This window comes from Anolis sagrei, chromosome 4, assembly GCF_037176765.1.
Source record: "Anolis sagrei isolate rAnoSag1 chromosome 4, rAnoSag1.mat, whole genome shotgun sequence".
NCBI lineage: Eukaryota > Metazoa > Chordata > Lepidosauria > Squamata > Dactyloidae > Anolis > Anolis sagrei.
Window position 1 is genome coordinate 67,687,723 of NC_090024.1, and position 19,497 is coordinate 67,707,219.

A 19,497-nucleotide genomic window follows, 5' to 3' on the forward strand; every position below is an offset into this window, starting at 1 on the left:
TATATATTCATTCCTGAGGATCTTATCAATGGTTTTTTGAGACAGATGGGCCCCTAGAGAGGCCGAGGCCGCCGTAGAAATTATTGGCAGAACCCATTTGTCAGTTCCCCAAAATTGGTTGGCCTCCCCCATTCTAGCCACTTCTAGGGATATTGGGGCCACAGCAGTGTCATGGGAAACGGCCTTAATGACCGAAACCCCAGGTGCAGCCGGCGCTGAATCCGTGTGAGTAAGTGATGTAGTTTGCGTCTGATTTTGGCCCCAGGGCCAAACCAGTGTGGTGCTGTTACCTGTAGACGTGGAGGGTCCCTCCAGGACAGCAGGTTGCGAAGAGGGATGGTCGACACCATGATTTCAGGCGCGGAAGGTTGACTCTGACGTGCTGGCAGCACTGGGTCAGCTGGCTTGGGCGTAGATGTCGCGGCTGGCCTTGCTGTCGGCACTTGAGCAGCTGTTGCAGTGCTCTGTGGTTCTGCTTGGGCCACCATGGGCCCAGTTGTTATCGTTGAACTCACCGCTGGAGCTTGGACAGCCATTGCCTGGGGCTGAGATAAAGCCCGAGCCCCGGGATCACCGTCTGGCTGGTTGGACTCCGACTGGGTGGCCCACTCTCCTTCTTGAGTCCCAGCTTTTCGAGCAGACTCTAGTGGAGACATGCGAGAAAGCAAACTCTTAAAGATTAGCTTAGTACTAGCCCGTCGAGCCGGGCACGGCCCGGCCTCCCTCACCGGCAAACCCCTCTCCCTCTCAAACTTATCCATTCTGGCCATTAAGGCCTCGATGTCCTCGGCCGAAACGCCCTCATCCTCCGATGATGACTCATGAGGAGGGGGGGGGCGTTTCGCCGGCGTCTTCTTGGCCAGCCCCTGTCCCTTAGAGCAGCCCATGTTCTTCTTTGGCACCATCCTGAAGGAAAAATTGTTGCTGCTCCATCAAATATAGCAAAGAATGCTGATCTCCTCTAAAATGTCATCAGTTCAAGCTGGAGCTAACCTCAGCAGCTCACTTCCCACCTGTGATCTCCTATCAATGGTAAACAGACTTTGAACCTGACTGGCTTAAGCAAGCCCTATGCTCATGTGGTCTGCCTGATGAACTGTCGCTGACTGATGGGGCCTATTGATCTACTCACATTTGCATATCACAAAGATATCCCTATCAGAAGCTGGATCTAACAGCAGGAGCTCCCCTCCTGGCGTAATTAATTTTAATTAATTTTTTTGCTATCAGAAGCTGGATCTAACAGCAGGAGCTCACCTCCTGGCGTAATTTTTTGTTGCTATCCGAAGCTGGATCTAACAGCAGGAGCTCCCCTCCTGGCGTGTGTATGTATATATATATATATATATATATAGCTATCAGAAGCTGGATCTAACAGCAGGAGCTCCCCTCCTGGCATTATTTATTTATTTATTTTTGCTATCAGAAGCTGGATCTAACAGCAGGAGCTCCCCTCCTGGTGTAATTTAATTTTTTTGTTGCTATCAGAAGCTGGATCTAACAGTAGGAGCTCACCTCTTGCCATAATATTTTGTTGCTATCAGAAGCTGGATCTAACAGCAGGAGCTCCCCTCCTGGCATAATTTTTTGTTTGTTATCCGAAGCTGGATCTAACAGCAGGAGCTCCCCTCCTGGCGTAATTTTTTTTGTTATCCGAAGCTGGATCTAACAGCAGGAGCTCCCCTCCTGGCATTATTTATTTATTTATTTTTGCTATCAGAAGCTGGATCTAACAGCAGGAGCTCCCCTCCTGGCGTAATTTTTTGTTTGTCATCAGAAGCTGGATCTAACAGCAGGAGCTCCCCTCCTGGCGTAATTTATTTATTTATTTAGCTATCAGAAGCTGGATCTAACAGCAGGAGCTCACCTCCTGGCGTAATTTTTTTTTTTTGCTATCCGAAGCTGGATCTAACAGCAGGAGCTCCCCTCCTGGCGTTTTATTTTTTGTTGCTATCAGAAGCTGGATCTAACAGCAGGAGCTCCCCTCCTGGCGTAATTTATTTATTTATGTATTTTGCTATCAGAAGCTGGATCTAACAGCAGGAGCTCCCCTCCTGGTGTAATTTATTTTTTTTTATTTTTTTTATTTTATTTTTATTAGAAGCTGGATCTAATAGCAGGAGCTCCAATTCATTTGCAAAGCTGGTTTAAATCATCAACCTGCCAGCTGCTTGCACTGACAAAATGCCCAACCCGGCCCAGCTCAAGGTTAGCCCAAAATGGCGGCCGCCTCTTCTCCTAAAATGGCCGCCATCAAGTGCAACCAAACCGAAACCGAAACCAGTATCAGGAGGGCCCAGCCGGCATATGAAACAGAAACCTGCTGCAGTAATGACCTCATACCAGGCCCACATGGCAACCCAAGGCCGAGCTCGGCCTAAGCCTCCATGAGCGGGCCTGGCCAAAGGACGAGGAAAGAAGAGGCAGGAAGTGGGAGGGGGGGTGGGTGCTTGAAACCAGACCCCCGATGAAGCGACCCACAGGCCTTCCTGGAGGAGGGGGTGCCGCCCACCCCCACAGGGCCCCGACACAGACCTGTAGGTATTCTTTTTCCCTTCTGCTTCGGCCTTCACTCTGTCTTCTCTTTTCTTCTTTCTTCCCTTTTCTTCAATCTTGTCTTCTCCCTGGTTATCACTGCGTCCTCACTCTCCAGCTTCCAGGGTCAGAATGAGCCTGGGTGGGGGCTGGCTTGTATAAACAGGCCACGCCCCCTAGTCCTCTGGAAGGTTCCATTGGAACCCATCCCTGCCTCGTGGGAGGCAGACAAACCATTTTCTCTCTCCCCATTTCACGGGGAGAGGAAATTTATTAGTTAGTATATTTTCAATGCTTTGTATTTTCATTTGTTATGATGGCAGTATTCTCACAACTACAAATGATTATGAGACCACCCAGGAATGTAGCCGGGGGGGGGGGGGGGTTGAGGGGCTTCCCCCCCCCCCCCATTCTCATGGTGGTCCACGAGAAGGCCTTACTGGTGCATTATTTAAACTGTTATGTTTATTCATATTATGATCTGATCACCATACTCAATATATCCCATATGCATAGGGGTATTGGGGTAACAGTACAAAAGGTTTGCTAGGATAGACCCTCCTTCATTCAGACTCAGCCCCCCTCCCCGAATCAAACTCAGCCCCCCCCCCCCCCCCGAATCAAAATCCTGGCTACAGGCCTGAGACCACCTTAAAAGCCAGTTTGCCATCACAAGTGAATGATGTCTATGCTGCTGTCGAAGGAAGTAGTACAAGATGGCCAACAAGGATTTGGAAGTTAAAGCATAATTGCAATGTTATAACTATGTGTTTCTTTCAGTATCTTGGCTAGTGTTTTCTTCCATAATCCCTACATCTAAAGAAGAATACATCTGATTAATTCATTGCCATTTCTGACATTCTGGGCTCAGTTTTCATCTTAACACATCTCTAGCCACTTTGTTACATAGGCTCTGATGAGTTTTGTGAGAAAGCTTTCTTAATTATTATGAATAATTGCTGTCATTTCTTCCTTCCAACTATCAGTTTTCCCCCAACAGAAATACTTTAATATCATTTTTAATTCACTTGATCTGCTGAACGATGGCAAGCAGAATGAAAAGGAGAAAATTACACCAAAATGAACACAAAATGTGTTGTTTTTTTTTACTTTTAATTATTATGGACACAATTATTTTCAGTGTGGGGACAGAAGCTGCCCAGAGAGAGGTTAGCTTTGTCTGACTTCTTTTCCTACTCCTTGTATACAAACTGAATGTATGTACTACAAATCACAGCACAATGAAGAATGGAGATCTATGTGAAAGCCCCATGGCACTATCCCACCCTTTAATTGAATGAAATATTGATTCCTTGTCTTGATCTTTCATTGCAAAGGAATAGAAACTTTGATGGGGACATGGGAGGTGTGAAAAGACCTCCTGGTGTGCTTCCTGCCTACCTGATGTCTGCACACCAGGGGATGAGAATATAAGAAAGACATGTGCCTGACATTGTGAAATACCTTTGCTTCCAAGTGTATCAAACTACCATGAAGTTCTAGATTTAGCTATAGCCTGTCTATGTATCTATTTATCTAATACAAGTGAAAACATGTATATATCAATGTCTTTTCCATGATTGCCCTCACATCCAGAAAGCCATGTGAATCCAATCAACAATGGATCTGGACAACACTTGGCACATGTTTTTTGGGGGGTGGGGGAGAGATTAAGAGAAGATTATGGGTTAATCCTACCAATTATGAATTTGGACCAAACAGGCTACACCTACCTATCATAACCAATTTTAAAAACAAGTAGGGTTTCAGGGGGCTTGACAGAGGGTGATGGTAGTTGTAGTCTCCCAGTATCAAGAGAGCCAACAATGGAGCTGGGCCAATGTTGACATATATACCCATCACAACCAACTTTAAATACTGTCAATCCTACCAATGATGGATCTGAACCAAATATGGCACATATGCCCATTATGACCACCTTAAAGGGCTTTTAGGAATTAGAGTTGGATTGATAGAGGATGATGGGAGCTATAGTCCACCCACATCAGATGTGGCTGTGATGATAGTTATACCCCATCAGATATGAGGGTAATAAGAATTACAGCTGGCAAGCCCTGGACCTGATGAGAGTTGCCATCTGACTTGGACTTGGACTGATGGTAGTTGCACCCCATCACCTGTATGTCACACATCACCTGATGTGCAATGGGAAGTTGCTGCTAACTGTGAGAGAAATAATCTTGAATGCTCTGAAAGCCATACACTGCATGGCTATTGGCCTCCTCCCAGTAGACTCAAATCAAGGAAAACCTTCATGAGAACCACCACTCCTCTTAACATTCTCCCAGCAACAGCAAGAGTATCCCTCTGGGAAGCTAAACCGGGAAGGACCAATTGGATGGCCACCCACAAGGGTCTGCTTCCAGGGGCAAACCAAGAATGGGCAACATGGAAATCCCTGAACAGACTCAGAAATGGAGTGGGCAGATCAAAAGATAACCTAGCAAAATGGCACTATCTAAAAAAATACTCCACCTTGTGTGACTGTGGAGCAAAACAAACAGCTCTGCATCTGTATGCTTGTCCATAATGTCCTGCCTCACGTACAGAGGAAGAATTGTTTGAGGATACAGACAATGCAGTCACTGTTGCCCATTTTTGGTCAAAAGATATTTAGCCACTTGTGCTCCTTCTATTTTTATCACTTTTATAATAATGCATGCAATGCTTTTGATACGAAGTAAAAAATTTGTATGAATTTATCAATTTTGACATTGTACCCTTATTTTCTAATAGGACCATTCATAAAATCCAAAACAAACATTTTTTTCTAATAAAACATTACAAAACATCCATTCTATGCAATACTGAGCACCAAAGCTTGTTTCTAAGCAAATACTACCCCATTTACTCAAATCTAATGTTCACCCTTTTTTGGCTAATACAGTCATCTTAGTACTGAGCGAAAGCAAAACGGGAAGTCGTTTCAGAAGCACCTACCACAGAGATGCCGCCCAAGGTTTTCTTTTCAATTCCTGGAAGCTTTGATGTTGTAACACTTTCGTTTTTAAAGAAGGAATTCTAATGCACATTTTTGACCAAATTATAAAAAGTGCATTTTTGCCACTGTGCATTACATTCAGCAACAAATACTTTTTTTGGTTTCATGGTTTTGAAAATTGAGGTGCACATTAGATTCAATGGCATATTAGACTTGATTAAATATGGTAATTTAAATAAATTCTATCCATCTGATTCCATGCTATTGCTTTTTCTTCCTGGATTTCTTCCAGAGGACATAGAAAAGTTAATAGTAATCACTTGCTCTCCTTTAAAATGCAAAATGGTATTCAGCCTTACATCCAGATGGACAATGGTTTATGGAATTGACTGAAAGATGATGACTTTGTTAAAGTTGTGAAGATGGCAATATCAGTAAATTCTTTCATTGTGTATCTACTAGATCTGTATGGATTCTCTAGCATCACATACTTCAAGGAAACTAAAATGTTCCATCTTTGCTTAATTTGGAATGGGGTTTGAAGGAGGGAACAAAGAGATTAAAAGGGAACCGGGACTCTCTGGTATCAGTAATGGTATGAAGCTGGCATAGGATAGATTGGGACAAAATCCTGTGGTCCCATAATTGAATTGGAGTTATATGCTGCTTTTGGGCCCTACTGATGTCCACTGACAAGGTGAACACTGTTGTTGGGAATGTTCTAGGGCACAACTCCATACTGTCTCCGTATAACACATTTGCACTACATAGTTATACTTCTCTTATTCCACTTTAACAATTGCATTCTATGAATTCCTGGGATTTGTAGTATGACTATCCAGTGGAGTGCTCTGTTTGAGAATTCTAAATGTCTATCATCTAAATGGAAAATCCCAGGATTCCATAGGACAGAACCACTGAAATTAAAGTTGAATAGTGCTATGGTTACATAGTGTGACTGGTTTTTCAGTGACAAAGTTCCTGTCTACTATATTCCCTAAGGCCTTCAACCAATACATCTAGAGACTGACACATCTAAACCATCAGAAAAGGAAGGACATTTCATCCTTATTTATTTATTTATTTATTTACTTTGCTTATATACCGCTGTATCTCAAGCCCGAAGGCGACTCACGGCGGTTCACAAACAGTAAAAACAGTAGAAACAGCAGTGGTTCCATACAACATATAACAATTGACTTAACACATTATCCATAAATTACCAATAAGCAATTACAATGCACAATTATTACAAAAAACAACCGTACCCAATCTTCTCATCATCCAAGCGTAGTCCAGGTTCGTCGTCCATTGTTCCATTCCTATGTTCCATTACCAGATTGCACTAAATTACTCAAACGCCTGCACAAACATCCAGGTCTTCACCTTTTTGCGGAATACCATTAGAGATGGTGCTAGTCTAATGTCCGTAGGAAGGGCGTTCCACAGCCGAGGAGCCACCACCGAGAAGGCCCTATCTCTCGTCCCCGCCAGCCGAGCTTGAGAAGCAGGCGGGATCGAGAGCAGGGTCTCCCCGGAAGATCTCAAACTCCTCGTGGGTTCATAGGCAGAGATGCGGTCAGATAGGTAGCTAGGGCCGGAACCGTTTAGGGCTTTAAAGGCCAACGCCAGCACTTTGAATTCAGCCCGGTAGCAGATCGGTAGCCAGTGGAGTTGGCGCAACAGGGGGGTTGTATGCTCCCTGCGCTCCGCTCCTGTTAAAATCATGGCTGCCGAGCGTTGGACTAGTTGGAGCTTCCGAGCCGTCTTCAAAGGCAACCCCACATAGAGAGCGTTGCAGTAGTCTAAACGGGATGTGACCAGAGCGTGGACTACCGTGGCCAAGTCAGACTTCCCAAGGTATGGGCGCAGCTGGCGCACAAGCTTTAGCTGTGCAAATGCTCCCCTGGTCACCGCCGAAACCTGGGGTTCCAGGCTCAGCGATGAGTCCAGGGTCACACCCAAGCTGCGAACCTGCATCTTCAGGGGGAGTGCGGCCCCATCCAACACATCCTTGGCACAATATCATCAAAGCCATAGTAATGGTGGGATTGTTCCTCAATCAACTCAATTCTTTGTGAAGCACCTCCACATGGTGACTGTAAACAGCAATTTCTGATAGAATAATTCATGCGATGAATACTACATTACTGCAATGCACTATACATGGGGCTACCCTTAACATAACTTGGAAAATGCAGCTGGTGCAAAGTGCAGCAGCTAGGCAGCTCACTGGAATTCAATTCATATATCCAGTTCTAAAAGAATGGCACTGGCTGGTAATATATTTCCCTCTTACAATAACAGTTAAAAGCCCTAACTAGCTTGGGATATCAACTTGAAAGGACACTATTTCTCATCATCTGCTTGCCTGAGAATTGAGATCTGTTGAAGGGATCCTCTTCCATGCCCCATAAAAAAAGGAAGTACATTGTGGAAGGAGAAGTAGGAAGCCTTTTCTGCAGTGGCACCAAAATTGTGGAATTTCCTTCATGTAGAGAATGAATTTGCACTAAAGTTAGAATCATTTTAGGGCTAAATTAAAATAGCCTTCAAGCCAATCTAGGCTTTATATGTTTCATGGTTTCAGGATTGATTTTAAACAAGTTTTTAAATGGTTTGAAAAGTGGGATAGAGGTGAGATATGACTTCAACGAATAATTTAGTGGAAACTTTTTCTTATTAGTACTCTTTTTCCTACAAACATAGCCAGCAGGCAACAAAACTTCTGTTGTTAAGAGTTAATGTATGCCAAATGTTATTATGTGAGAAGGAGAATTCAAAGTATTCACAAAGAAAATGAAATAGCTCCATTTTCTGATCTATGATGTTTACAGTTTAAAACAATCCATGCTTGCTTTACTGAATACATAAGAACATATTTCTGTATGTTGCAGCTTATTTTAAAACATTTCTGACTTTTCCCTTTTGAGTTTTATTTTCCTTTGGCTTTGAGACAAATTTGCACTTTAAAATGCTCTTTTTATTTAACATTCTTTTGCTTATCTTATTTCTCCTCTATTTATCTTCCTAGTAGTCTTCTGACTTCAAGACAACCTTGATTGAATGCGTCTTCCTTACCTTCAGCTTTTTCACACTTTCTCCATCATCCTTTTGTGTACTGCCTACCATTTCTACCATCTATACTTGGTCCTTTTTTCGTAGACACATACATTCCTTTTTTATTCATTCTTTCCATCTACTGTGCAAAAAACTCATACAAGCATGAAGTTGGAGCATATACTCCAATCGGGAGTATTACATAAATATTATGAAGACAGAAGGTCTCCTTGGGAAACAGAAGTTTAATTCTGTACCATGTTGGGAAGAATTTGAAGCTTTATATTGTGCAAAGGTGGCTGGGATGTTCTTGTTACCCAATAATCTTTTTTGATTCATTTGACTTCTGGGTAAAACTCATGTTGGGGAATTGAAATAATACAAAATGAAGAAAGCATATACCCTCTTTACAACCCATTGCTAGGAACATCTTAGAGGATGTATGAAACTTTCTGCTCTTTCATTGTTTCAGAAAATAAAGAATGCAGGAACGAACATTTTCTGAAGCAAATAATAGAGGATTTTTGTGTCTCTTCGAGCTTCTTCAAACAGGGCAAATGTATCGGAAGGCTATGGTATTTGTTACTATAGTTCACAGGGTCCATAATACAGATGCCTTTTTGTTGCCCTGAGCTATTTTCTGATAATTCCAACAATATCTCAATATTTTCATTCCACTCTTGAGCAGGCTTCCATTTAATTCCAAGACATAGCATTAAAATTATATAGTTTTCTCTTCTTTAGCTTTCTTTTTAAGTATAGTGATAGAATGTGTCACTTTTATACTACCATTCCATGATTTAAAAAAATAGAATAAAAATGATTTCCTTCTAATCATAGGTCTACCCCACTAAACACATCCCATGAAAACATCATTGGAAGAGTTATAAAGTAGATCCAAGAGATTGCTTCAGCTCACAAAAATAATGGTTTCTTGTTGTTTATTCGTTCAGTCACTTCCGACTGTTTGTGACCTCATGGACCAGCCCATGTCAGAGCTCCCTGTCAGCCATCACTACTGCCAGCTCCTTCAAGGTCAAGCCAGTCACTTCAAGGATAACATCCCTCCATCTTGCCCTTGGCTGGCCCCTCTTCCCTTTTCCTTCCCTTTTCCCCAGCATCATTATCTTCTCCAAGCTTTCCTGTCTTCTCATTATGTGTCCAAAGTACTTCATCTTTGCCTCTAATATCCTTCCCTCCAGTGAGCAGTCATGCATTATTTGGACTGGTTAGATCTTCTTGTGGTCCAAGGCACTCTAAGAATTGTGAAAAAAATGGACTCAAAAGTGGAGACAAGTGGAGAAAACAAGAGAAAGGCCAAGGTATGTATTATGAAAGTCATGTTTCTTTAACTCAAAACTGATATATAATAGGCCTCTTTCATTCCTTTCTGTATGGGGCTTCCTATTATAGAAGTAAGCAGGTTTTTCCCCTTCTAGAGAGTTTATTTAGTGTGCATCTCATGTCATTGTCTGAAATAATACTGGGACAACAAGAAAACTAATTTCTATATGTACTTTGGAATATTCACATTCTGGTGGACTAAAGCAAAAACGGCATTGTTATACTGCTTTAGGAATGTACTGAAAAAAGTAAGTGAATTATGATAACAAAAGTGGAAGGACACAGAGTATACAGAGGTCTGTCATGCTATGGAATGTGTAAACACGTTCTTAAAAGGAAATATTTTGATGATTAAATAAAAGTGAGGTAAAAAAAAAACAATTATGGTGGAAATGGGGAGCAGAATGGCTTACATGAAGACTTCAGATGTTTTTAACTGCTTTTTGGAAAATGAAAGAGCTTCTTCAAAAGTCTATGATTGAAATATATGACTGATTAAGAGATGGCTTTCCCCTAGAATTCTCATGTATATTTCTCCATAAGGCTACTTTCCTTGATTATATCTGTAAGTCTGCCAATCATATATTACCCACTTTCTTTCTCTTTCACATACATACACAGAGACAGAGAAATGGGGATGAGAAAGAAGATACAGCACAACCCCCCCAACCCCCCCCCCCAAAAAAAAACCCCTCCTAGATCTGACCTAGGTATTGTTCCTTGAAAAACTGTGGCATTTAAATTAGCTGTAGGGAACAAATTCAGTTGGTTTTCATTTTAATGAAAATCTATGTCTTTCCTGAACTAATATAGTGAACTTTCAATAGTAATGTGTCCACATTTTAATATACAGCTGGGCGCTTTAATTACAACCTATTGCAAATTCTTTCAGCATTCAGTTCTTGTGGGTTTTTTCGGGCTATATGGCCATGTTCTAGAGGCATTTCTCCTGACGTTTCTTTCAGCATTGTTAACTGAAATTGCATTATATGGCAGTGTAGATGGGGCCACAGAGGTATCTTGTGTAAACCAGTGATTTATTACAACAGTTATTCTTCCTCCTCCTCATCATAATCTATCATTTGTGGCTGAATAGGATTGCCTTCCAAGTGTAGGGTCCTGGTAGTGGGTCCACAGGTGACTGTAGAGACCTATTCTTGATCTGCAGTTCTTTCGCAGTGAGACTAGATTTCCAGGTGGAAGGCAGTCCCGACAAGAGTTGGCTTGAGATGCCTTTCTCTTGACATGTTTCTCCTTTTCACCCTCCATTTGTGCCTCTTTGAATTCCACAGTACTGTTGGTAGCAGCTGACCTCCAGTTAGAACACTTGAGTTGATCCTTCTAATAGTACTAATTTACTTGATTTGACTTAGAAGTTTTTCCAGGATGCCAAATGTTTCCATTAATGAGGCTTCTACATGGGTTGGTGCATTTCATTCCCCATGAAATAAATTAAAGCCTTTGGAAGCATCCTTAATAGAAACATCTGGCATTTGGCATTTCTGATTCTTGAGATTGCATGTTAATGATATATATTGGCTGGAAGGTATATGCTGCTCCTCCCCCACTCCCAGCATGACAACCTCAATGGTGATGGCCTAGTGTCTTAGTGGTGGTTTCCTGTGCATAATTGATAGGTTACTGTATGAACAGAATTTGGACTAAACAAGGCTCTAACATGGTTCTTATGGACATAGGCTTAAAATCTTTGCTAATTGTTTATGCAATCTTAGTTCAATGTAGATTGTTAGTTGCCTGACAATCTGGAAAATTGTGCCAATCATGTTTGTGTCAAATAAATTATTTTTGTAATATCTAATTGGTACATCTGTTAAAATGTTCTATCACTCCACAATGACAAATAAGGCATGTTCACAAATAAGAGCTATGGGGAATTGGTGAAGGTTACAAAAAAGAGAAAGACAGCTACTTATTCAAATAATGAAAAGTTTAAAATTCAGAGTGGTGTAAAGAAATGAAACAGATCCATCATTGTTCCATCATGATTGTTTTTCCTGGCACACAAGAATTGACATTTTAAAAGAACAATAATCTTATTCTTCATTGCTTTTCATTCTGAAACACAGGTCAGTTTCCAAGCAGCATCCATAGCCTTCATGTAAATTGCAGAGGTAGTACCTGTGTTACCAAGGCTACAAAGAGAGGATAGGTGCTGGAGGGTTGTACAATAATATACTGTGTCAATAGAGAAGACCATTATAAGATCTTCTGGTAGAAGCTTCATGATTCAATATAAAAGTCCCTGGGACTAGGCATTCGCAGTGAAAGGGTCTCAGTTTCTACAATTTGCTTCCAGCCTCAATCCCTTGGTTTGGAATCTGCTGATTTTTTAAGCATGTATCAAGGCTGGTCTGTTTCCCCAGACTCTCCCAAGGGGTGCAAAGGCTGAGTTATGGAGAGAGTGTGAACAGTATGGGAGGAATAATCACATTCCTACTGTTGGAGTTGGAAGTTGAAAGAAAACACAGAGATGGGCATATGGAAAGGAAATGGGAGGATGTGGGTAAATTAATGCTATTAATACTGTATCCCAAAACAAAAAAAAAAACCCTTAAAAGTTACATCACAGGCCTGCTGAGTAGCTTCATAAGAAGTGTGGCAGTCTCTTATTCATTTACTGTTTTGTGAATAAGATAACAAAGCAATATACCATGAGATCATGGTTAGAAGAGGAAATACGTGGTGCATGACAACATAGCAGTAGACTCCTTAAGATGCTGTACAAATAATCAAAGTAAGACTCAATCCATGATCTGTCAGGCAAAATGTGTCTGTAATTATCCAATATCACAGTGAAGTAATAAAAATCCAATGCATAGCTATACATTTAGAAAGGTGTGGAGGACAACTGAGGGAAAAAAGAGATAACAATTGCAGCAGGTATGAATATATGAAATTGCTATTTAATGTATTATTTGTAGCATCGAATTGCTGCCATTGTTAGCTACTCTAAATCCCTATGCGGGGGTTGAGAAGAGCCGAGTAGAAATATGGCAAATAAATAAATAAATAAATAAATATATTCTTTTAGACAATACATTCTCTTCTTCTACTTAGTTAGTGGGAATTGTTGCACTGCAATTCCCACTAACCCTAGCTAGAACCATCACTAGTGAGGCATGGTTGGAGTTGCTGTTCAACAACATTAAATTGCCCACTCTTGTACTTAAGAGAACACCAGCTTGCCACTTTTAAAGAATGTTAAATGTATTGAATTTACTACTTATCTGCAGGTATACCAGGATGGTTGCTTATAAAGCTATTACCCTTTGTACTCTATGCCTACAAAATATGGACCATCTACAAATGTTACTCTCAACTTCTGAAAATATTTCATCAGTATTACATTGGAAAAATCCTGCAAATCTCTTGGGAATACAGATGGACAAGCATCAGCATCTGGAAGAAGCAAAGACCACCGGCTTAGCATTGATTGTTCTCTGCCATCAGCTTTGCTGGACTGGCTATGTGGTCCAAACTTCCAATCACTGGCTCCCAAAGCAGTTACTTTATTCCCAACTCAAAAAAGGAAAATGGAATGTCGGTGGACAGAAAAAAAGATTTAAAGTTGGACTTAAAGCTGAAATTTTCAAAATGTGGTATAAACATGGAAAATTGGGAAACCCTGGCACTTGAGTGTTGTAACTGGAAGTCAGCTGTTACCAATGGGGCCATGGATTTTGAAGAGGTTTGAATACAGAGTGAAGGGAAGAAACATGTCAAGAGGAAGGTACAGCCATTAAATCCTTATCACGACTGCCTTGCATCTGGAAATCCATGCCCTCAGTGTGAAAGGCCATAGAGATCCTTAATAGGTCTTCACAGTCACTAACGGGATCTAGTGCCAAAACTCTGTCTTTTGAAGATAATCATACTCAGCCTATGAGGTCTACTTTTCCAATCCATAATTTCCAGAGAGGGTTGTTGTAGGCTTTTTCGGGCTATATGGGTATGTTCTAGAGGCATACTCTACTGATGTTTCGCCTGCATCTATGGCAAGCATCCTCAGAGGTAGTGAGGTCTGAAAATTAGTGATAGACCTCACTACCTCTGAGGATGCTTGCCATAGATGCAGGCGAAACGTCAGGAGAGAATGCCTCTAGAACATGGCCATATAGCCCGATAAAACCTACAACAACCCAGTGATTCCGGCCATGAAAGCCTTCGACAATCCAATTTCCAGAGAGTTCACAGTTCTCATCTACACATAATAAAGATTTAGAATAAGCATGATATATATTGTTTTTATGACGGAATGTGAAAAAATAATTATAATTCCTTTCCCATATGCTTCATATGTCATTTTCTATCTGCTAACATTTCCATTAATGTGATAAACCAAAGGTATGAGAAAAGTACTATGTTGGCTATATACTTTAACATGGGCGACTCATTTATCTGATTATTTAGTGTAGTTTATTATGGTACCACTGGTGACTCTTAAGATGTTTGTAGACTAGCTGATTTCATTTGTTTGATACCAATTTAACTGAAATGGTACCATTCTGAAGAAACCTGGAATTTATAACTTAGTGAATTATTAATAATTCTATGCTACAGAATACTAGTACACTCTTCTGATTTAATGTTCATGTTTACCTTTTAAGTGTATACTGGTTAACAGGAGAATTCTAAAGATCCTACTAAAATACAAAGTACAAGATTTCTTTGTTTGAAGCCACAACAGTTGAAGTGTTATCAAACTAACATATTTGTGTAGTAAAGATGTGCTTTTAAAAATACATTTTTGTAGTGCATAACACAGAACTGTAGCTGCATCGTCTAAGGGGTTTAAAGCGATGTATCTTTAATCTATTTAGAAGTGATCAACAGTGCTTTTATATGTGCAAAATCCAGGCACATTTTTTCCCGCTTTCAAAACACCAGAAAACCTCTGAAAACTTGATTAGTTCTCTTGCCAATGTTGTCACAACACAGAGAATACAATGAACAATATGTGTACCAGACACCTAGGAATAATACTGTTTGTGGGTAAATACTTAATCAAAGCAGCTTCAAGACTGCTAATGAAAAAGCAAAGCTGCTACTCATTATTGGGGGAAAGTGTTTAAAGAAAAGGGCCATATGTACTATCACTAATTTTCAGGATTTTATTTTGATTTCCATTGCTTTAATCAGAGACAAAGTCAAATAAAGCAAAATCATTTACATTTCACTTACGAGACAGAATGTAAAAAAAGAGCCATTTTTTTCTTCAAGTGTTTTTTGCAGCAGCTAGTCCTATACAATTAAGCTGTGCCTTCAACCACTTTCTTTTTAATTACCCATGCCAACATTTTTTAAAAGCCACTGTTTTGATGAGCTGAAGCCAGACTTCTAAACTCCATGCAGGAAGAATAAGTGGCCCTTTAGATAATGATGGACTATAACTTCTAACAAGCTACAAAAATGGCTATGCTAGTTGGGAGTCGTGGAATTTGTAGTCCAACATCTTCCCTAGCTTTCCTATGAGTGGATCTGAATAATTCACTGGTACTTACTTGAGAACATTAAAGCCAGAGTTTCAAATGAGATATTATATATTCTTTCTACATTCAGATGACAACATTTCTAGTAGTGGTTTCCAAACTTTAGCCCTCTAGGTGTTTCGGACTTCAGCTCCCACAATTCACAACATCAGGTAAACTGGCTGGGATCTCTGGGAGTTGAAGCCCAAAACACCTGGAGGACCAAAGATTGGGAAACCCTGGTCTAACCCATACATAGACACTAGAAATGCTATGACAGGGCTCCAGTGCATGGCACAATAAAATGAGATATGACTTGGATGAGGAAATCCCAGGTTCATATGAACAATAAGCTTGACTGTGGAGATCACACAAGCTATCAGAATGTATCACAAGATTAGGTACTGGAGAATTGTGTGTCATTAATGTTCAGTGGTGTGGTGTTCTATGAATGTAGTAGCACTATGTTTTTATATTAAGTAAATGTGTCATTACTATTCTTGCTGTTAGGCTTGTGCATTTGGGGTGGATCACTATCAGTTTCTGCTTCCTGGATACTGGAAGTCCCCCCATATCCATTTTTGTGTGCCTCCTGAAAATGGGCATGCTGCTGAATGGATGTTTTCAATTCACATCCAAAAAAGCGGCTCTTTTAGACCGATTGGCAGCAATGGAGAACTTATGAGGCTCCCCTTTCCCATGGGAGCTTTTCCTTTCTTCCCTTCAAGGAAGCCTGGGTGTCAGCAGCAGGCTTGAGAAAGCACCCTACCCAGCCCATTATGGGGGGGGGGGGGACTTCCCACAGGCTCCCCTTCCATATCCTTCATTAAGACCTGGGTTTTAAAAAGCATTAAAGTTAAAATACAACTCTTTCTGGATCCTTTCCTTTCTGATTGTAGAGGAGACCGGGTTTAAAACTGTTTCTACTCTAGTGGAGAGGCAGGCACATGCACTTTCTCTCCCAGCACCAGCAGCACATCACGCAACTTTCCAATGCATTTTAAAGAGGCCCAGGGAAGGAAGAGTGATGACTGGAGTTCAATGGAGTTATTTTCCCTGGGTTACCTTAAAAATCCCCTCTGTTTTCTCTATCGCCTACAATCTCATTCTACTTGGGGTTTTGCTTCCTTAAAGCTGTTTCTACTTTCTACTCTAGATGAGAGGTAAACTTTTCTTTTTATTTGTTGGGATTATAATTATTATAATTATTATTAATCTTTTAGAAGTATTTTCTGAAGGAGTGGAAGGGAAGGAGAAAAAATAAGCTAAAAAGGTGACTCCAAGCTTCCAAATGTGTGCACGCACGCACACACCCCACCCACCATCCCTCAGGTCCCCAACACCCAGTCAATTCCATGAAATAAAAATAATCAGGAAAAATAAAGGATTTGACTGTGATGCCGACTAGGGCAGGAAGAGCTGTGATCGGCTGCCATGTGGTCCCTTTTTGGATGGGAATCAGTGACGGCTGGGCCCTTGCTGTTTCAGGCCCCCAAACATAACAGAAAAGCTGATTGGCCAAAGGAACTTCTAAAAATTTATCCAGGCTCAATTCTAGTTGCTGTATTGCTACTGCAAAGGATGAAGCATATGTTAACTAGCTTTTGGACACTAGACACATTGACTTATGTAAGTATGAGTGCTATCTCCTGTATTGATCAGCAAAATGTCTTAGGCTTTCTCGTAGATGGAATGGAAGAAAAGAAAGACCATTAAGGAGAAAGGAAGGAAGGTGCAGTTGATTTTTTTAAAAAAAGACAAGGATGGGTTGGGGACTACGGTGTGAAGCTATGTTCTATAATGTAAGGATTGCCTAAAAGTTACAATTACTTAACATGTCAGCCTATTATTGTTCGTTTTGCTAACTACTCAACAGCATTCAGACAAACTAAACCTGTGTCAGTTGCTTTACTGCTGACTCAATAACTCTTTTCTAACCAGCTAATTCTGATCAATCATCGGACAATAACTCCATCCTGATTCTAGCTGTCAATCTTTCCTTCATTCATGCTTCTGAAACACATATCTAAGTATCCCAAATGAATCATAACATTAACAACCTTGTGAGGGAATTTAGTAAAAAAAAAAAAAACAACCCAAAAAATCCCATGAAGTAGATAGGTGAAGATCAATTTACTTTTTCAGTCTACAAATGGAGAATACTGTAGTCATATTTGCCATATGTATAAAATCACAATAAACCAAATTTAAGTTATATTTGTATGCAATAAAGACATAATATGAACATATATTCCAGAGAATCTGAATGATATATACTTATGTGCTTTCTACAGAGATAAATTATAGCCTTGTAACATTAGTCAGCATTATTGTTCCCCATACTGCAGATGGGGTGACTAACACTGAGTGCCTGAAGCCACCTGGAAAATTCATGGGCAATCTGATATTTGGCAGGCAGACTGCTAGTGGTAGTTTTATCTTTCCAATGGTGATAAGACATTATTGACAAGGGAAAAAAACGTTTGCGCACACACACATATACATATATACAAACACTCTTTTCAAAATGTTGAAGATCTTATACCCTACCCTGTACATAAACATTAATTTGAGTGGGCTGAATTGTCCTGACCAATTTTTCAGAAATTAGGGAAAATCTCTTAAAAATATAATAGAGAAACTGAAGAGAATGTTTTTTGAAAAAAATCATGTTGTTTTTGCTATGTTCCTAGGCACACAGTACTTTTACAAATTCTCTCTCCCTCTACTAAGTGCCCTTGATAATTCTCAGTATATAATGTGCTGTACTGCAGACTGAACAAGACTAAAATTTAGAAATAAAAGGAAAATGTCACTCTAGAGACTGAATCAGGTTGAATTAACATGAGCATTTTCAAAAAATAGCTAATTGTTTCTACATAGTCAGCTAAAGAAAACATTTTGGAATATGCAAGTATAGTTTAGTGTTGCTCTATCTGGGTTCTAGTTTTGGGTCTGCTGGCTAGTGTTGCTTTAAATATGCCTCTTTAACCAGACTTGACAAGATAAAACACAATAAACTATATCACATAGCTCATAGGAAAAATTAGGGATGGAAAGAATATTCAGCATTATTTGTTTCTTGGCTTTAAAATGCACTAAGAAATGTACAGTTTTGTTATGTTTTTGATCAATTTTTCATACAGAAGTGCACTTGGTTTCATTGTTTGTGGGAGTTTGTGTAAAATATATTGTTTACTGTCAACTACGATCTTTGTTTTATCTTTTTCCATTCCTTTTTGTGTGTGACCAATATTACTGATTTTATTGGCAAAATCAGCAATCTTGCATTAGTATCATATACAAAAACATCAGTCTTGCATCCTAAAAGCCATTTACAAAAGGCAGCAATCTTGCACAACAAAATTGTTTGCACAAAACAGCAGTCTTGCACAAAAATAGGCATAGAATTGTATAAAATGGAGTATTTTGTGCAGGATTTTTGTTGCCCACAATTGCAGTTATTTAAATAGAAGATAATTTTTAATGATCCTGCACCCACACAAAAAGAGATGTGACTTTCTGGAAACAGTGTTTTTTGTGTTTAAAACCTCACAATTATCCCACATAAAAACCATGTATATTTCTACACATAACAATTTCCAAAAACATCCAGGGATATGCAAATACTGTGTAAAAACTATGCAGAAGTATTTAGTATCTCTGCAGTGGGGACTGAAAATTATTCATCTTCAAACGTGAGAGTAGACACTATAGAGAAAGGATTTTGTTAGAAAACCGAAGGCCTTGTGCTGTAGTGTTATGGGACATTTAATTAGCAAGCAAACTTCATAATAAATGCTAAATCCTAACAATAATGAGAAATCTATCTAAAGCAGCAGTAGACATTCCCATGTATATGCAATATATCCCTTCTAAGATTCAAAAGTGCTTGAGCTATCAAAACTAAAATTGGACGGATTACCTATAATCCTTAAGTGTTCATTCTAAGAACTGATGAGTTGCACTCCACCTAATAACATATAACAGCAACAAGACTGGGCGTTGACTAACACAGCCCTTTGCTTACCCTGATCAACCTTGGGTGCCTCTTTTTCTCTATAAGTATCCCACTCCTATTTGAAATCTGGTTCAGTCTCTTAACTG